This window comes from Felis catus, chromosome A2 (genome assembly GCF_018350175.1).
Source record: "Felis catus isolate Fca126 chromosome A2, F.catus_Fca126_mat1.0, whole genome shotgun sequence".
Classification (NCBI taxonomy): Eukaryota; Metazoa; Chordata; class Mammalia; order Carnivora; family Felidae; genus Felis; species Felis catus.
Genome location: NC_058369.1, coordinates 52,877,008 through 52,897,831, shown reverse-complemented (window position 1 = coordinate 52,897,831; position 20,824 = coordinate 52,877,008). Strand labels below are relative to the sequence as shown.

At 44.6% G+C, this 20,824-nt stretch overlaps 1 protein-coding gene across 3 annotated transcripts in view; it reads left to right on the top strand.

Moving 5' to 3' along the window:
- Positions 1-7,894: 7,894 nt before the first annotated feature.
- The window catches only part of VGLL4 (vestigial like family member 4), a 167,483-nt gene continuing 154,553 nt past the window's right edge, over positions 7,895-20,824 (top strand). The window contains exon 1 of one of the 3 annotated variants that reach the window (XM_045051964.1): positions 7,895-8,027. The gene's annotated coding sequence lies outside the window, so the exon portion shown is untranslated. Of the gene's footprint in view, positions 8,028-8,472; positions 8,493-9,036; positions 9,103-20,824 lie in introns of those variants that run through there. The other 2 variants (XM_045051965.1, XM_045051963.1) reach the window with 2 other exon arrangements.

Genomic DNA, 20,824 nt, shown 5'->3' with positions numbered 1-20,824 from the left:
TTCTAGGAGTTTGGTTTCTGTTTCTTTCTTTCTTTCTTTCTTTCTTCTTTCTTTCTTTCTTTCTTCTTTCTTCTTTCTTCTTTCTTTCTTTCTTTTTTTAAATTGTTTTCCTTCCTTCCTTCCTTCCTATTCCACGTATAACTGAGATCACACAGTATTTGCCTATCAGTACTTGTCTTTTTTTTTTTAATTTTTAAAATTTATTTTGAGAGAGAAAGAGACAGTGCCAGTGGGGGAGGGGCAGAGAGAGAGGAAGAGAGAGAATCCCAAGCAGGTTCCACACTGTCAGTGCAGAGCCCGATGCGGGACTCGAACTCATAAAACCATGAGATTGTGACCTGAGTTGAAACCAAGAGTCTGATGCTTAACCGACTGAACCACCCAGGCGCCCCTGTCAGTGCTTGTCTTATCAACACCTTTCTAAGTAGGAATGTATAGGAGAGGAGAGAAAGACGGTGGGACTGAGGTTTGAACTCTGGTCTGGCTGACGCTGGTGTCTCAGCAATTATCATGTGCCAAGTGTTTTTCCATCCTTTGACAAACAATGTCAAAAATGATGCTAGAACTTCAGTAAATTTCAGTTCCATATTGTAGCCCATAGGGGATGGCCCACCAAGAGGAGATATTTCCCTTCAGAGGTGAAGTGTTGGTTTACAAGAGTAGATATAATAGTTTACCTAGAGAATCTTGAAAGGGTCTTTTCTGGGAGAACTTAGTGGTATCATTGAAAGGTTGTTGAATCAGAATCAGGACAGCTGGTTCGAATCCTGGCTCTGCACTACTGAGGCAAATGTTGTGTCCTCTCTGAGGCCCCATTGTTTCATCTGTAGAATGGGGTCACTAACATCTTCCTCACAGGATCAAATTGCACTAAATGGGAATGCTCAGCAACGTGGCTGGCACGTAGTTGTCATCCAGGAATGTTATCTCCTTCCTTACTTGTTTACTTTCTCCCTGCCTATATATAGCACATGCTTGTAAGAGTTGAATGCAAAGGAAGAATTGGAGGCAAGAGAGACAAGTCAATCTTGGTTGGAAGAATTTCCCTCCTAGGTGGTGGTGTCCTCCGAGTGATTCTACACTCAGAGGAAAACCACACACTCATTTCTTTTTTTTTTTTTAAGTTTATTTATTTATTTTGAGAGAGAGAGAGAGCACGCAAGTTCGAGAGTCGGGGAGAGGCAAAGGGAGAGGCAGAGGGAGAGAGAGAATCCCAAGCAGGCTTTGCACCACCAGTGCATAGCCCGACGTGGGGTGCGAACTCACGGACCGCAAGATCATTCCCTGAGCCGAAATCAAGAGTCAGACGCTTAACGGAATGAACCACCCAGGAGCCCCAACACATGCTTATTTCTGGTAAGTTCCCCAACTCTCAGACTCTCTCTGTCTGAGAGTTAGCTAGTTACCAGTGGCCAGACTCTCGACGACCTTGAATCCAGCATCTACAACATTCTTTTCTCAGGAAAATGGCTTTTATTATCTCCTGCTCCGGCCCACTGGTTTGTCTCTAAGAAAGATGGCAAGCATCTATGGGCAAGATGAATTGTTTCTACAGTATTTGAAGGAAAATTCCTTGTGTGAGGATAATTCCAATCTTTGGATCAGTTAAGACAGGTATCACTCAGAGATCTTAGTCTGAGCAGTTGTTCTGGCACAAATCTTTTGTTGCTTCAGGGTACTCATTCAGAGCCATGCTGTGAAAAGAGCTGACATTCAGAAAAATGCTCACCACTGACTCCTTGACAGGTTTCAGATGGTACCTCCCCGAACCTTGGAACATTGCCCTCACTGAATTCCACAAGCAGTTTGAGGCTCGGGTTACTACCACTCAAAATGGTCCCATCACTGGACTCCATCCAGTTGGGTGAAGGGTAAAATTCATGTTGGGTCATGGTGGTGGTGAGGGTCACTTCTGGGCTCGCAGGTGGTTGCAAGAAAAGAAAGAAAGGGAATTCACTGAGTGCTTATTTTGCGCCTGGCCCTGTTAGATGCTTTCTTATATATATCTGCCTAGAAATTCTGCAAATGTGTTAACCATTCGTAGCTCTGTTATTTACCACATTCTGATCCTGTGACCATAGCCCCAAAATCTGAGCAGTAGAGGACTTAGCAAGCCAGATCTTGGTTTGAATTCTTACTGCCTTCACTAGAGTGACAGCTCAGTGAGCAATGTTTGTTCACTGCTGTGTCCCCAGCGCCTGCACATAGTAGGACCTCAATGCTTATTTGCAAAGTTGGGCTGCTTTGCCTTTTTAAACCTTTTGTTTTCTCAACAATCAAAGTAGGAAAAGTAAAACCTACATCATAGGATTGTTTAATTACACTTTTTATTTTGAGATAATTATAGATTTGCATGTAATTGTAAGAGGTAATACAGAGAGATTGTATGTATCCTTTCCCCAAGTGGTAACATCTTGCAAAACTACAATATAATATCACAACCAGAATATTGACCTTGATCAATCTATTGATCTTGTAGGATTTCTCTTCTAGGATTTTTATGTGAATTAAATGCAATTATATAGGCATAATGCTTAGCACAGAACATGCATATTGTAAACATTTAATCATGGTAGCTAGTCTCTTCCTGGGAGACAATATGGTGTAGACCATGCTTCTCAAAGGGTGATGTGAATATGAATCATCTGAGGAGTTTGTTGAAATGCAGATTCTAATTCAGTAGGTCTGGTTGGGGTCTAAGAATCTGCATTACCAGCAGGCTCCCAGGGGATGTCTGATGTGGAGTGACAAGCCAACCACGTGGACTCCATAATTAGGTTGCCAGGTTCCATTCTAGTTGCACCGTTATTATCTTTAAGAACTTGGACCAAGTTATTTAACATCTCTATGCTTCAGTTTCTTCATTTGCTTAAATATGGGGATATTTACAGCCCTTACCTCAAAAGGCTGTTGTGGGCAGATAATTGTCTTAAAAGCACTTAGAACAGTGTCCAGATCATAGCCAGTGCTCATTAAATGTTAGGTATCATTAACTTTATTTATTTATTTGTTTACTTTAATGTTTATTTATTTTTGAGAGAGAGAGAGAGTGCAAGCAGGGGAGGGGCAGAGAGAGAGAGAGGGAGAAACAGAATCTGAAGCAGGCTCCAGGCTCTGAGCTGTCAGCACAGAGCCCGATGTGGGGCTTGAAGTCACGAACCGTGAGATCATGACCTGAGCTGAAGTCGGACACTCAAATGACTGACCCACCCAGGCGGCCCCAGGTATCATTATTACTTTAGATAATTTCTTATTCTGTATTTTTTTTTTTAATTTTTTTTTTCTTCAACGTTTTTTATTTATTTTTGGGACAGAGAGAGACAGAGCATGAACGGGGGAGGGGCAGAGAGAGAGGGAGACACAGAATCGGAAACAGGCTCCAGGCTCTGGGCCATCAGCCCAGAGCCCGACGCGGGGCTCGAACTCCCGGACCGCGAGATCGTGACCTGGCTGAAGTCGGACACTTCACCGACTGCGCCACCCAGGCGCCCCTCTTACTCTGTATTCTTGCACTGAAATAAGATCATTTGAGTTTTCCACTGGTTACTTTGGCCTCTGGAAAAGTAGAAATTTACCTGTTCACACTCTATGAGTAAAGGGAAGTTATGGCTAGAAGGGATTTTTAGAGCTCTTCTAGATCAGAAATGGCAAACATTCCAACACCAGTTCCCATTCCCTGTCCACAGCAGACATCACTAATCAATCTTGACACTCTTCTTTCATTAAACCTCAATTGTGGCTTCAGAGTCCTTCTCAAGAGAGGACTCCAGACAGAGCTGGTGCTCAAAATAACACCTGTTTGCCAAACCTGATCTGATCTAAGCTCTTCACAGATGTGGAGACTTAGACCCATAGGTATAAAATGACTTTCATGGGCTCACACTGTCACCTAGAGAACACAAACCTTCTGAACAAGAACGCAGGTCTTCTGTCTCCTCGGTGCTGTTCGTGGAACAACTTGGACTGAAGAGAAGAAAAGAACAGGAGAAATTCATGTGAGCACATTATAAGCAATGGGCCATGGGGTAGTAAAAGACATTCTTCCTCGTTGGGTTAATGCATTGAGAAGAAGAATGAGTCTATCTGCACTATGAACATTTCAGATTAGCAGCCATTGCTGTTTCCCCAATTCCCCCTTGGAAGTATGACATGGGAGGACAAATTGGAAAATAAATTACTTATTGGTAATTTGGTGTGAAAAACCCCATGTTTTTATAATACTGAGTAATTGGAGAGCCTTCACAAGTCATAAGGAGCACATGGAAAACAAAGACCTTATTCTCATTTAAATGAACTCCTGAGGGTCTTTCAAAGTTGCTTTGGTAAGAGACTTGGTGCTGCCCCCCCCCCCCCCCCCCACCTGCTAGCAGCTCTGTTATGTACCCTGTAGTTCCCACTCTCCCTGCCCTATCCTTTCTCCTGCTGGACCATGCCTGACTTCACGCACTTTCATGGACCCTCATGGACAACGCACTTCAACATAGATTAGATTGATGCCATTTTTTTTTAAAGTTTATTTATTTATTTAGAGACAGAGAGAGAGAGAGAGAGAGAGAGAGAGAGAGAGAGAGAGCGCAGAGTAGAGGCAGAGAGAGACGAAAAGAGAGATCCCAAGCAGGCTTTGCACTGTCAGCACGGAGCTGGATGGGGGGCTCAAACTCATGAACTGCAAGATCATGACCTGAGCTGAAACCAAGAGTTGGACACAACCAACTGAGCCACCCAGGCACCCCAGATTGATGCTGTTTCTATGGATTAGTAGAAAGAAGAATCAGATTGTCTCTGAACAATTTGAACTCTGAAGATACAAAGGGATTCCACTACCAGGGAAGCAAAAGCCAAAAGGACCTATACGGAGTCGAAGTGATAAGGAAGTTCCTTGGTGGAGGGGTGAGAAGGAATTAAACACAGGAGGCAGCACAGAGAAACAGAGGAAGACTGACCAATGACACTGTGGCCTGTTGAAGAAGCAGGATAATGGTCCATAGAGGTTCTTCTGGTTCTTGGCACTTTCTTTTCCTTTTAATTCTTTACTGTTTTAATATAATACTTTCAAACACATACAAGAGTAGACAGAACAGTATAGCAACACTCTCCCCTGTACCCATCACTTGGCTCCAGCTAAGATCAACTCAGGGCCGATTTTGTTTCTCCTCAATCTCCACTCACCCACACTCTTGATTATTTTCATTCTCTTTTTAAAAAAAATAAATTTCTAGGGGACACCTGGCTGGCTCAGTCGGTAGAGCATGAGACTCTTGAGCTTGGGGTTGTGAGTTCAAGCCCCATGTTGGGCACAGAGCTTACTGAAAAAAATAGATTTCTGTAGTGTTTATAAAATCCTTGATTTGAAACACATTCTCATTTAGTGGTCAATGTACAACCTCTCTTTGTTTTTCAGGTAGCAACTCAGCAATTTTTGTTTTGTTTTTGTTTTTAGAAATTTGTTCAATTTGTTTTTCCTATAGCTCCTCTTTTTTTTTTATTATGGTACAATACAGATAACAAATTTTACTATTTTAACCATTTTTAAATGTCTGGTGCAGTGGCATTCACATTGTTGTGCAATCATCATTTAAGTAGTTATTTTTCCTAGTGAACCTGTGTACCCACAGCCCAAAGGTAAGGAACTTGACAATAACCTCCATTTAGGCAATGGTTCGCTCCCACCCCTACCATCCAGTCTCTTCCCTAGGTAATTACCATTCTGAATCCTTGGATCATCATCATCTTACTTCCTTTGTATTAGTTTTATTGCAGGTGTATATATTCCTACAATTATTTTTCATTTTATTTATAACATTACAAATAGGATATTATGCTGCGTACAATCTTTTGGAACTTACTTTTTTTTCACATAATATTGTCCAGATTTATCCCTATTGTTACAGGTTGATGAAAGTCATTTGTTTAGGGTGTTAATATCCCATTATGTGAATATTCTATGTACCTGACATGTTCCAGGTCCAGTCCACCTATATCTTGACGGCACACCCCCTTTTTCTTAGGATACTGAGTGTGTCCTTCTTCTGTACAACTAAAACAGCCAGACTAAAACAACCATGCTTAGATGTTGCCAGAGGGAAGTCACACTAATGCTGATGTAAGGGAAGCAGTGAGATTAATTCGTGGAAAGGTCGAAGACTGGTCACATCCATGAGAAAAGGCCCTCTGTTCCCATGATTTATCTGCAGAGTAAGGTTTGCTCTGAGCAGTGATGGAAATTAAAGAGGCAGCTTTAGGACCTCCACACTGACCCCAAATGGAAATCATTTAGCAGCATACAAATGGCAGGATTGTCATAAAAATCAAATGAGATAATGATATGTGGGAACACTTTGTAAACCCCACAGCCATTTTATAAATGTGCAGTTGCATTATTATTGCTATCATCATTCATTTGCATTCATTCTCTGGGCAAATCATTTTTCTATCCCTGGATGTGAAGGTGGGTGTCTGTTTATAGGGTGCCACAGCAGGACTGGGTTTAAGGTAGGAAGAGAGGAGGGAGATGTGAATATTCATCAAATATTTGGCCTAGTCCTTGGTCCCTAGTCCTTGGATGTCCAAGGTAAGCATTATTATCTCTGTTTTACAGATGAGAAAATTGCACTTGATCACATGCCCAAAGTCCTGCAACTAACAGAGGTACAGTTTGGATTCAAATCCAGGTCTTTCCAAATCCAAAGCCTTCTTTCTGTCTTGCCACGCTTCCTGAAATCTGCCCAAGGAGCCCTCACTCTTTTCTCGTGCCCTGCCCTAACTTGGCAGGGTGAAAACCTCCTCTTTATGATCTTTTCAGGTTTTTTCCCCCCTACTCGGAGACTACTGATGTACTAACATGGAGTCGAAGCAAAAGTATCCTTGGGAAGACTGGGAGCCTTCCCAGCTTAAATCTGTGAATTTTAATCTGGGAACTGGGAAACCTGGGGCAGCCATGCTTCTGAGACTGCCTTGTCACTTGGGCTGTCCATTTGCAGTGGTCCTGTGTGGCCTGGAGGAGAGTGTATTTCACAAGGGGCCATAAGCCCCAGGCTCTGGTACACCTCTATCTGCTTCAGGTAAAACATTTAATCTGGCAGTAGCGAACCGTTAATACCTGTCCTGCTTTCCAACAGGGGCTAAGATCAAATGAGGAAATATGCTGTGAGGTAATAGATGGGAAAACAGTGTGAAAACTAGAGCAGCCCGTCTCCCCCATCATTAATGTCAGCTGGTATTTGTTTTTACTGTTATCTTTGCCTCTCAGCGGAGCCTTCTCCCAGAGAAAGCCCTATAGTAGGAGCTCCAAATAACGACTAAGGTTTGAAAACAGCCAGGAGGCGAGCAACATGAAGCCATTTAAAGCAAACCAGAGGAAGTCCAGTCTCTGGCTATTTATTTTATGAAGTTAGCGGCTGGATATGTTAAGCAAATGTTTTCTTAATTGTGGCAGTATGAGAAAACAATGGGGCAAGGGCTGCCGGGGACCGGAGTATTAGGCCTCCACCCCTCCTACCCCCCACCACCAAATCTCTAGAGAATGACAGGAAAAAATTAAAGACAGGGCTTTTCTTTTCGTGGTCACATGTCTACGCTGCTGCTGTAATAAGAACCTGCACCAATTAGAAATGTTTCACCTCCTCCCCTCTGCCCCTCCCCGGGCGCATTTCAGAACAGCCTGGGTTGTGGACTCCAGGAGTTTGCCAAACACAGCAAACACTGCTGTGTGAGCGGCTGGAGGGGGCTCTTTCCACCCCGACCTCCCTCCCTTCCTCCTCTGCTCCCTCCCTTCCACACTGTTTTCATTTACTAGGACTTCCTCCTCCGGGCGAGGGAGGGGGAGGAAAGACGCTGCCGAGCGCCTGGGGCGTGAGTGTGTGTGCGTGCGTGTGTGTGTGTGAAGTGGAGAGTGAGTGGAGGAGTGTAAAATGCTGTAATGGGAGGAAACCGAGCCGCGTCAGAGTGCCCCGGACTGCAGCGGCCGTTCTGATCGCAGTGGCACCTGAGTATACACTTCCCCAAGCAAGTGCGACCTGTACCTGCAGGTACGTGTGGCCGCCGGCCTGTCTGGGCAGTGTGGCTGGGGTGTGTGGGTAACGAGAAAGTGAGGCAGCGGTCCAGGTCCGCGTCCCGGGGACGGGAGTCCCCCGCGTGCGCTGAGGTCTCGCGGGCGAGCCGGGTGTGAGCGCCGACCTCCGGGCGCTGGAGAAGTCGTACACCCTTCCAGGGGCTGCCGCTGGAGGAAGGGGAAGCGTGCGGGTCTGAAGCCGAGCACCGCGTAGGTGCTGCGGGTCTGGCTCAAATACTCTGGCACTTGCTGGCTGTGCGTGGCGGGGAAGGGGCAGCAGACCCAGTGGGTGTGGAGTAAGGCTAGACCGTGGATGTCGGTGTCACGTGTACTGTGTGCACTGGGTGCGTGGGCCCACTGTGTGCGTGTGGGGAACGTGCCTGGCCCAGAGCAGCAGGCACCTGGGCGCCACGAAAGGTTCGTTGGTGCGTGTACACCGAAGGTGAGTTCCCACTGGCTGGGCCTTTCGGGGGTAGAGATATGCGTGAGATGCCGGGTCCTCGCGCCCTCGGGAACTGGCGCCTCCTCCGGGGGCCCAGAGACGCTCCAGGCCTGCAGCAGGCGTCCCCCGCCCGAGCGCGTCGGCGCCCGCCGGGTAGGTGCGAGCGGCCGCGGGGCGTGCGGCGGGAGGGGGGAGGGGAAACAAGCCTCTCCCTGGCGCGCGGGGCCCCGCCCCCGCTTCCCAGCCGGCTCACCTGGGCTCGGCCGCCCACCTGCTCCGTAGGAGGGGCGTGTCCGGGGGGCGTGTTCTGGCGGGCCAGGCGGAGCCCGGCGGAGCAGGGCTGAGGGCGGGCGGGCGGCGCCTCATTCCAGGGATTCCTCGCGCTTCCGCGCTCGCGTCCGCCGCGGAGTCGGCCTGGCGCGCGCCGCCCGCGTGTGCGTGTGGGCGTGCAGCGGGGGAGTCGGTGCGGGAGCGCGGGCGCGAGCGCGCCTGTGCGTCGGCGCGCCCCCGGAGTGCGCCCCGCGCGCTCGGCGGTCCCGCCTCCACGCCCGCCCCCGCCCCCCACGGGGCCCGGCCGGCCCGAGGCGGGCGAGCCCAGAGCCGCCCGGCGGTGAGTGCGGGAGAACCGGGCCCGCGAGGGGCCGGCCTGCGGGGGGACTCCCGGGTGGGGTGACTTGGAGCTGCCCTGAGGGCGTCCTCCGGGAGGGAGGAGGCGGCTGGTTCTCGCGGGGCAACTTGAGGCTCCCGGTGGGGAGCCGAAGCTCCAGGGCTCTCAAAGGGAGGTCCGGCTCCTGGAGGGGTCCCGAGGGGAAGGCGTCCTGGGAATGCGAGGCACGGGGCCGGGAAGGGGGCCCGGAGCCCTGTAGACCCTTGGTCCTGGCCAGCGGCACCGGAGGGCTGGGTGTACGACTGCGGGAAGAGGCTGAGGATGGGCCGCTGGGATGGGTCTCGCTTTTCTCTTCCTATATTCCCTGCCCCTCCTCAAAACAAAACGGCACACTCTTCCAGCACCGAGTGCAGGCCTCGCCGAAAAGCAAAGGTCTTTCCTTTTTTTTTTTTTTTTTTTTTGCTTAAAGTCTCCTTTGATTCCTGACACTGAGACATTGAAATGTCTTAGGTTAGGATGACAGTGCTTGTTGGCGCTACTTAGTCTATGCATTTTTTTGACATATTCGTCTATTTAACCTAGATAATTAAAAAAAAAATCGGTTTCACTTTGATCATTGGTGCTGTATGTTTTTGCTGGTTGTATTTCCTTCTCTGTGGTTAATAAGAACCAGCAGCCCGGGGGCGGGGAGTGGAGGCTGCTCTTCTAGTTTTTATCAGCAGCTGGTTGCTCTCTCTGAAAGGTGCTGTCTCTCAGTTTGCAGATTTTACAAATCTGTTTCTAAACCCCAGCCTACCTTGACTATTTGTTTCCTCTGAACGTTCAAAGACAAAACTAAAATGATAGTTTTCCTATTAGTATTCGAAGGTTAGTTTTGCATGCCATTTTAACATACCACACTTTAACTCTTTGCTCTACCCCACTACCTTGAGATGTTCATTGTTTTTCCTCCTTGCTGCGCAGCACTGTGAAGGGGAGCGTGTGTAGTTGAAAGAGCTTTAGGGTCAGTGCCTTAAGGCTGTACTGATGACGCGATCTTGGAACAAGTTTATTATCGTCTCTAAATCTTAATGCCTTAACTTTAATGGGTTTAGAAATACTTTAGAAGTTTGTTGTATACTCAAGACACGATTTTGTGTTTGTTTTCTTCTGTGTGTTTCCTCTTACATCTGGCTGAAAATCATCTCCCCCATGGTTGAAATGATGTAAACCTCTCAAATTGTTATTTAATTTTGGCAAAATATTAATCCCAGGCTGATTTCCCCTGCCACTGGTTTTGTCACACTCTGGGGCAGCTTGCTTTTTGCTTTCCATTTGGAAGGGGAATGCAAACTAATTTTTATGTTGACCAAAACACAATACAGTTAAGATAATTCTGTTATAAATAACCATGGACTACATTCCCAAACTGTGAATGTTGTAGTGAAAACAGCTCTTGCTTATTTCTGGAGACATGACTTTAAGTCCAATCTGTGTCACCTAAGTCACCTAAGTTTGTGACCAGAAAAAGTTACCTCTACTTAACCTTTGTATTTGATTCTCCTGTGTAAGAGGGTAATAGTATCTGATCCAATACATCACAGAGGTTCAGGAATTACAGGAAATAATAGGCCTTGAAAAGTAGTTGGTATTATGTTATTTACAAAAGTCTTTGAGGATTTCAGAGAGCTTCTTAACCACAGTGGTTGCCACTTCCCCCAGCTGATTTAGAACTGTGAGTTTACCTGACTAGTTCACTTACAGACTTGATCATTGTGAAACCAAAACTTTTACTTTCAGATGTTCTGTTTTATGAGTTCTGTAATGGGAAATTCCTTTTAACTGCTTATGGAGTCAGCCTTGTTGCCAGCCTCTGATGGTTGCCAGAACAAATCCAGAGGAAGATTTTACTTTGTGTCTTTTCTAGGTTTCTTCCTGGATAGTTTTGCTGTGCAGCTTCTAGTTTGCCTTATTAAAATGATAAGTAAAAGGGACACCTGGGTGGCTCAGTCAGTTAAGCATCCAACTTCGGCTCAGGTCATGATCTCACAGTTCAGGAGCTTGGCCTGTGTCAGGCTCTGTGGTGACAGCTCAGAGCCTAGAGCCTGCAGCCTGCTTTAGGGTTCTATGTTTCCCTCTTTCTCTGCCCCTCCCCCACTCACGCTCTCTTTCTCTTGAAAATAAACAAACGTGGAAGAAAAATTAAAAATAAAATGATTTTGACTCACATATTACATTAAGAAATACAAATAACTTTAAAAAATTATTCTTAATGTTTATTTTTTGAGAGAGAGAGAGTGCGTGTGCACAAGCGGGGGAGGGACAGAGAGGGAGACACAGAATCTGAAGCAGGCTCTAGGCTCTGAGTTGTCAGCACAGAGCCATATGTGGGACTGGAACCCACGAACCACAAGATCATGACCTGAGTGGAAGTCGAAAGCTTAACCCACTGAGCCACCCAGGCACCCCACAAATAACATTTTTAATGAATGGAAATGTACACCTTAATTAACTGCTCTTTGAGAGCAGGGACAGCCATGTGGGGACAAGCACTGCACCAGATCTGGGTTCTGCAGTTGGTTCTTTTGTGTGATTCCGAGCTAAGCCACTTAGCCTCTCCACATCTCTTTTTGCTCTTCTGCATAAGGCCAGAATCACACCTGCATTCCTGCCTCATAATGACCTCAGATGTTCATTTATGAAAGCTCACATAAGACAGTGGCTGCAAAAGCATGTGGAAGAAAGCCTCTGAGTAAGACTGGTGATGAAAACAGCCAGATACACAAGCAGCTGACTTCGGCTCAGGTCATGATCTCACAGCTTGTGTGCTAACAGCTCAGAGCCTGCTTGTGATTCTGTGTCTCCCTCTTTTTCTGCCTCCCCCCCCCCCTTCAAAAATACATAAACGTTAAAAAAAATAAGTAAAATAGCCATCTTAAAAGTTGTTTTGCACCTTTGAGTATGACTTAATAAAAGAATAAGAGTTGTAAATTCAGGAGGTAAAAGTCACATACATTGGGAAATATTTAATGTGACTAAAATTATGACAGTGTGGCAATCTTAACATACCAAGTCTGGATTTTGGTGTATGTTAGTTAGATAAGCTTTTGCAGAACCTGGTGAAAGGAAGTTTTTTTTGTGTGTTAAGTTTGTGCAAGTTGTGTTAACTGAAGCTCATTTGTGATTGTTTTAGGGATCCCATCTAAAGGTAATGACGTTGATATGTGAGATCCTAATAGACAAGAAAAGAGAATGAATGCTGCCAACAGTCTGTAGCCATTTAGAATATGTCCACGTTAAAATGACGATAGCAACAACAACTGCTTAGCAGTTGGGACTGCCGGGGTGCCTGGGTGGCTCAGTTGGTTGAGCTGGTTGAGTATCTGGACTCTTGGTTTCAGCTCAGGTCATGAGCTTTGTGTTGGGTTCAGCACTGTCAGTGAGGAGCCTGCTTGGGATTCTCTTTTCCTCTTTGTCTGCTCCTGTGCACTTTCACTCTCTCTCCAAGTAAATAAATAAACTTTGAAAGAAAGAAAGAAATTGGACCGCCAAATTTTGATAGTATAAATTGCCAAGGCAGGAAAGGCGGAGTGTAAGTAGGAAGTGCTGAAACCAGAAAAATTCTTGCTACCTGGGATGCAGTATGGCAGTTCCTTTGCAAAGGAGGAGAATCTTATGGAATATACTCTGTCTCATACCTCAGGTCCAATAACCAGATACAGCCCATCCTCGAATTTGCGAGTTTATCTACTCACTAAAAGTTATTTGTAACCTCAAATTCGAACTTGCAGCGGTGTCTCTGTCATCCATGCACATGCACAGAGTGGTGAAAAATTTGAGTCTCCCCAAGTGTGCATCCCCAGGTGAGGTCAAACAAGGCAAGACTCTGACTTGTTTCAGCTCTCATACTGTACTCTTACTTGTGGTCTCTTTTGTGCCCCATGTTTCTCATTCGGGGGCTTTCTGTTGGGGGCTTTTTGCTGCTTATAATGGCCCCCAAGCATAGTGCTGAAGTGCTGTCCAGGGTTCCCAAGAGCCAGAAGGCTGTGATGTGCCTTCAGGAAAAATATGTGTGGAAAATGTGTGCATTAGATAAGCTTCCTTCAGGCATGAATTGTAGTGCTGTTGGCCATGAACTCAATGTTAATGAATCGATAATAGATCTCAAATAAGATGTCTTTAAATAGAAACACTCATGAAACAAGATGATGTACTGATCAATTGACAGAAATGTAACCAGCGGCTTGAAGGAACCTAACTTTGTACTTCCCCTAGGAGCAGTGGTTCATGTTCACGAGTTCAGTGTTATTGGACACCTTAGCGAGCGTGACTACTGTGAATAATGAGAAAGCATGTTTACTGATGCTGGTAACTAGAGTGCTTCCTAACGACAGAATGTGTCATGGGTTAGAAGGCTCTATCTAGGCTTTAATAGGCTGAGTTGAGATTTTGGACCAGTGTATATAGTTAGACCTGGGTGTTATGGGAAGTTTGCCAATTTGGACTTTGATGCAAATTCACGTTTCTCATTCTTGGGTGTCCTCTCATTCTGAGAGGACAGGCACCTGAGGGCTTATGAATAGGAAATTCTAAGTATCCAAATAAGAGAAACGGCAAGAACAAGCATATCCAGAGTAAACTAAAAATGATGACGTGTTTCCCTTATTTCATATGCAGTGCTATAGAAGGCTGAGGACTTGGGAATGAAGAGACAGATTCACAAGAGCCTAAACATGAGAAAGAAAAGGATAGTTCAGTTTTATTTGACAGCAGTGCCGAAAAATGGTGGGAATTGGTCATCTGAACGAAATGTCCACACTTGAATTTTCTTATCTTTTCCTGACAACAGTGGTGTTAATGTGGGCCCACCATACAGTTTCTAGGGGACCCTTGAGAGAGATGCGTGAACTTCAGCCAGCAGTGAGAATTTTACCCCAGCATCAGGCAGCCTCGAATAAAAGGAAATATGCTGTAACCTAAGTTTAGTTTTGCAGCATTAGGCTTACGTAGCTGGCCCTCAGCGGGCACATGGTCAGCTTTCATACTGCCTGTGCATGGCTGACATTGATACCAAACTGTAGAACAGGAACTGAGGATCTAGTTACTGCACAGTAGCAGTGTTTGTTAGCTTGTGTTGCTGGGTCATCAGGATGACTGAATAGCACATCCCTAACACACCACACCCCAGGGGGAGGGGTAGTTAAGGAGGTCCATAGAGTCAAGACTTGGGTCATTTTAGTATCGGAAGACCAGAGGTGGTTGAGTCGAGCATTCATTTGGGAGTTTCCATCCAGAGTGGTACCTTTTATTCCACCTAAGCTGGCTGGGATTTCATTCCCCTGGGAAATGATCAGAGGTGGTGATGAGCAGTAGGCAGGGCTGAATTGATGGCGCGCACCTGGGATTACTTAATTCCAACATCTCACAAATCCTACTTTGGAGGATGAGAGATGGATGGCTGCCCAACCTACAGACTGTCTCCTTTCACAGGAGGGGCATGATGTCATTCATTATGGGAAGGGTACAGAACTGTCCCAACTTAGCAAGTTTTATAGCTTTCTAGGACACTGGAAGGACTGCCACCAGCTGACTCTTATATTCTGGGGGTTATGCTTGAGGTCGGCAAGCACCTGAAAGCAGCCTAACTAGGGATTTTATGCACATATATTTTCAATTCTCTGGAAGTGGGCATAGAGCATGTAAGTATATTCAGATTTAATACATTTGGCCTTCAGATACATTTTCAGGAGAGGGTATGTGTAGAAGTGAGTTGTATGTAAGCAGAGGGCGGCCACGTCCTGACATTGTACTTAGTATGGAGTATGGATCGAGTATTCATGCCAGGGATATGCCTCGGTAAGGAACGCTGGCCTAGCACAGGATCCATCTGTTCATGCTCTTTCAGTAGTATGACTTTTGAAAGAGTATTTTGAATAAGGGCTGGCCTCTATTTAGTAATGTGGTGTACCATTCAAGGTGGTGAGAAACACAAACAATTAGGTGAACATCTGAAAATACCATTCACTGATCCCTAACCGTTATCCATCGTAACTCAGACAACAGGTTTTCTTGAGTGTGACTGAGTAGAAGCCATCCTTCCTAATACTGAGCCTGTTCTTGGAGCCTGAAGGTTTGAGGGCCTATGTTTACAGGCCGTGTTGCATTGGCCCCAGGAACCTACGGCTGCAGCTATTGACAGTGTTGCTTTGCTCTACTTTCAGAACATCTTCTGCGAGCATTTTCTCACCTGGCTTGGTTACTATTCGCATGACTCCGCGCTCAGCTCTGTTCAAAGAAAGTATAATATGGCAGCGTTTTCGCGTTTGCAAGAGGGGAGGATTTGTTTCCCTTTGCTTACTTGAGAAACTGTCAGGTTATTGCCTGATGTATCTCAAGGTGTAGGGAAAGAACATAGACTACAAGTCTTGCCTTGGTTGATGATGGAAGGTTTTTTGGGCGGGGGTGGGGGGAAGGGATGTAACTTAAACTAAAAATAAGTAACTGCTTTTCTTCAAAAGTCTTTATGAAAATCAGCTTAAGTGGAGTAAAAATAGCATTGGATGGTGAGTCAGGGGACTTGGATTCTAGTCTTAGCTTCTTCTGGAAGTCACTTAGATTCTTGGCACTTTGGGTTTTCATCTGTAGGAGAATATGAATAATCTTGTTTGGCCAAGTTGCAGTGAGAATCCAATGAAGTAATTTACATGAGTGTGCTTTGGAAAAGTGTGTGCCCTACAACCTTAAGATGGTGGTGGCTGTTTGAGGCTGACATATATTTCTCAATTGAATTTACAGGGCATTTTCAGTAACGTTTTATCCTTGAATCCACACGCCAAGTCTGTGACCATATGCAGGAGGCAACATTACTGCTATTCTAAGTGAGGAAACTTGAGCCTGGAGAGGTGAAATGGCCCACACAATTAGTGTTAGCTCTGTAGAGCAGAGCCTAGAAGGAAACTGACTGAGTGAAAGTGTTAAAGTAGGGCTCGAACTTAGGTTTTGTGCCACTAAAGTTCTGGCTGTATTGATGTAACAGATGGCAAAGTGTTGAGAAGAAAAAAAAAAGATTACACAAATGAGAGATATTTTCAGCAAGAACATAGAGGGATGGTCTGAGAATTGGATGTTAACAGGAAGATTATGTGTTGCAAGAAGCTGGGGTGGGGGGCATCAATTGGACACACTGTGGAGAAGAATCAGAAGGGGAATGCTCATCTTCTTGATGTGCCCAAAGCCATGCTTGCCCGTGGCTGTCTGGATCTGGTGATAATTTGGTCTGAAATTTCATTTCGGTTATCCTTCCTACTGGACAGACTGCTCATCAGATTGACCACAGTGTGATATTGCTTCAGGGCAGTGAGGTGCCTTTTCCTTTTCTGTAATGTCTGTATATAGTTCTAACGGAAATAGGAGAGACTCAAAGCCTCTAAATTCTTGATGGGCAAAAGGGTCACATACCTCGTGCTGTGGTGTGAGAGTTCATACTTGTAGGCTTGTGCTCCAGTTGTACTTTATTAGCCAAGGCTGGTTTAGATTATCCCAGGAAGTGGCTCTGATTGCAGGGGATAGAGGGATGGAACAGGGCCAACAGGAATTAGAGATACTGAATAGTGTGCATCTGGAAACTGGAGATGCCATCAGTACCCAGGATAGTGCTGTCTTCCTGTTTCTGTTTTTTTTTTGGGCAAGTGACAGTGTGGCAGGAACATCAGGAGGTTTGAATGTGCTTCTTCCCACCTCTACTGGCTTCCACCCCTAGCCAGGACGGTTGCTTCATGTTCTCATACTCTTTCCTCAATTATACTGTAGTTAGGCCACTGTTCCTGGAAGAACCATGGAGTGAGATAGTCCTGGTGCTGTAACTTTCACCTGGGAAATCTCCTTAGAACATTCACATAACATATCTTGAAATTCTGTTCTTTTGCCTGGAAAAAAAATTTGAATACATCTTGTAATTCTATTTCTTTAATTTTTTTTTAAGTTTATTTATTTTGAGAGAGAGACAGCATGAATGGCGGGAGGGCAAAGAGAGAGGGAGACAGAATCCCAAGCAGGCTCTCTGCTATCAGCACAGAGCTGGACGTGGGGCTCGACCCCACGAAACTGTGAGATTGTGACCTGAGACGAAACCAAGAGTTGGATGCTTAACTGACTGAGCCACCTGTGTGCCCCATAATTCTGTTTCTGAGACAGGTGCTTTTGTCCTCTTGTTGATCAAAAAGGGACAGTTCTTTGTGGACGTCCAAAATAATGGCATTCAAATTTATAGCTGAGCTTGTCATTAGCACTGAATGTCCCTAAATTTTAGTAGCTTTAGAATTGATACCTCTTATTCTCTAATTGTGCACCTTAAGCTATTTGTAAGAGCATTATTATTGGCGATAAGGGAGTCCAAAGAAAAGAATATGGGTCAGAAAATACCGTTGCTTGTAAAACGAAACAAAATGTATGTTCTATTCATGATGACTTATGTTCATATTTGTCAAAAATCCCCAATGAAGGTGAATGGATAGACCAGAAGTGGATTGCAGTACAGTAGAATACCTTTACAGGTGCAGTTGAAGTCTTTTTTCAGAACCATCTTCTCACCTTAGTGGGGTGACATTTCAGGCCTGAGCATTTCAAGTGATTATATTTTTGCTTATCATGATTTTATAGTGTAAAAACTGTCACAGAAAGGAGGACCTGTTATTGAGATGTACTTAGCTTTATTTTCCAGATGCTGCATAATCTTTGGCAAAAGGGAGCAGATGATTTTTGGTTCATAAAGGATACAGAATAAACCAGGACTTTCTCTCCCCTGTTTCAAACCATTCAGACTATTCAAGGGCTTTGCACTGACGAAGAATAAATCTCAGCTTTGTCACACCCTGCAGAGTATGCTTGATCTCCCCTTGCCCAGTTCCCTGCCACCACCTCCTGTCCTCTCCCCCTTGTTTCCTGCCCTGAGGTCATTCCCTCCACATCTCCATGCCCAGCGTGGGTCTGTCTTGGGTATTTTGCAAATGCTCTTTGTCTCCTCCCTGCCTGCCGTGCTTCACAAGGCTAATTCCTCTCCTTCAGGTGTCAGCTTTCATCCATCTTAGAGGCATCGCCATGTAAAGTTGTGGTCAGTACCCTTTTTTCAATACGTTTACCATCATTTGCAGTTTATTTAATATGTTTGCAAAAGTTTTGACAAATATTAATACATATAAAGGCCATCCATTTCTCATAACACCCTATGAGGGGAGTAATATTAATTCATATCCCCATTTTACAGATGAGGAAACAGACACACAGAGGTAAAGTCATTTTCCAGGGATACACAGATAGGAAGTGGCTGAGCCCAATTCAAACTCAGCCAGGTTGGTGTCCAAAGATCATCCTCTTAAATAACCAATCTGCTAATTTGCCTCTCAGTGTTGTGTGGCCCTCCATCAAATACTGTAATCATTGTTTACCCCCAGCTCCCCTTTTTACTAACATGTTTTATTGGTTTTTTTGGGGGGGGGGTTGTGGATATTGTACAAGGTGTAAAATTGAGAAGTTTTTTTTCCATAAGTTTTTTTTTTTAATTTTATTACTGTTATCTTCCACCTTTATTTGCTTAGGTTTTTTTTGTGGCTAGATAATGCCTAGTTGCTGGACCTCATCTCCCACCTTTACTGAACCAGCCCCTACTGCCCTTATCTCACACCTGGTTCCTGGAGGAGCTTCCTGACTGATCTGCTTCCAGTGACTTCTCACTTGACTTCATCAAGTCAGACCATCCTCCCCAGAACTGCTAAATGAAAATCTCATTAACATCAGATCACCAGCTCGCTCAGGGACTAATAGTTGCTGCCTGTTTCCTGCTATGTTCAGTGTGAATCTGGTTGGCTAGCCTTCTGCTTTTTCCTCTGTCTACCCACATCATGTTTACCCTGCTTAGATTCTACTGCTCCTTATCCAAGATTCTCCATTGTGAGAATGTCTCGGATTTTCATTCTGCCTCTGTGCCTTTCCTGAGACTTTTGATCCAACATGACTGTAACATGTAAGGATAAGACGGAGTCCTTGCACCCAGGACATATTCCAACGGTGTGATCTGGTAAATAAGAGAAGTCAGAGAGGAGCCTGACAGCCTGAGGGAGAGAAACTAGGGAAGGGAATCTTTGAAGTGGCTTTTAGAGGCACACATATGTGCACACCAACCAAAGAATAGATGTTTGCAAGGTATACGCTTTGAGCTGATGCTCATCTCTCTTTTATCACACAGTACACATTTTGGTTTTAAATTATATATTGTCTTTTATTATGCTCTTTTAAATTTGTTTGTTATCCTAGTCCCTTAAAAGATTTGTCTGTTATCTTATTCCTTATACTTAATGTTCACAAACAAGAACGTAACTCCTTGAAAGCAGAGATCTTATCTTCTGTTTCTCTTTTCTTCTCTTGAGTACTTCCCTGAACTCAGAATAATTGTGTAATAAAAATTGGTTGGTTTCATTAATAAGGTTGCAGCAGATGGCAGGTGCCTTGCAGGTGAACCTTAAACACCTAATCTCTTATCTGCCTACTTTGAACGTTAAGTCGCTTGGAGGTTTGGAATTCATGGTATCTGAATACATTTAAATATGTAATCTCCTAGATGCTAAAATTCTGCATCTACTTCTTTGTGTTATTTGATGTTTTTATGCTTTGATATTTTGCTTCTATGCACAACACTTGTAATTTGCATAACTTAAGGCATGTGTTGTTAATGGATATCTATTTGGGTTTAGAATTTTCACGTTGCTGGCGGAGAGTCAAGAGTGTGTGATCAGGAAGGCAAGGTCATTCAGAACTTCAGTTTCATGGGGAAATTAAGGAATTTGAGTCTAAATTCTATATTATGGAGTAGAATACTTATCAGCATTTACTTAATCCAAATAAAAGGCTTTAAGCCCAAATCTTGCCTGAATAGGAAACTGGCTTAAAGACGGTAAGACGGAGTTCTTGGGAGTTCAGCAAACCTCTCTTCTTCTTTGAACAAGTTCAAAAATCCTTACTCTCAGGAGGTGATCTTTTCTATCTTACCAAGACGATTATGAATGTGAATGCCATTACATTTTCTTTTATTCTTCTGATTTTACTCCTCTTCCCTTGTCTCTGAAAAAGAAGAAATGAACTCTGGTTTATGACGTCACTGCTCTTGCAGTGACTGACAGCCCCCATTTCTGGTGTTGATGAGCAATTGATTTATTTTTGTCGACCACTTTCACCTATCCCCTCCTTACCCCACCCTGTAACCAGCAAACTGTTCTCTGTCTCGATTAATTTGTTTTTCTTCTAGATTTCACATATAAGAAACTAAACAGTATTTGTCTTTGTCTCCTCTCACATTTCGAGACCTTCCAAACCCTGTCAGTTTGTCTCTGGTTTTCTCCTGTCCCCACAGCTCCCTTAACAGTGCCCCTCATTACCTTCTGCATAGCTCTTTGATATTGTTTACCCTGTCTTTAGCTTCCCATTCTGTAGAATGGGACTACATGGTCCTATCAGAATAATTTTCATTGAATATGTAGATGACCAAGTCAGTTCTCTGCTCAGAGGTTGCAGTGGATCCCTAACACGTACACAATCAAACCCAACTTTTGTCAGAGCCCTCAGTCCTTCCATAATGTGGCCCCGATCGAAACTCCCATCCCTGTCTCCTAACTTCCTATTCCCGTTTTATTCTTGTCTTCTAGCTGATTGGGGCAACTTGTTCCTGAATAGATTGTCCTTTTGTTCTTCCATTTTG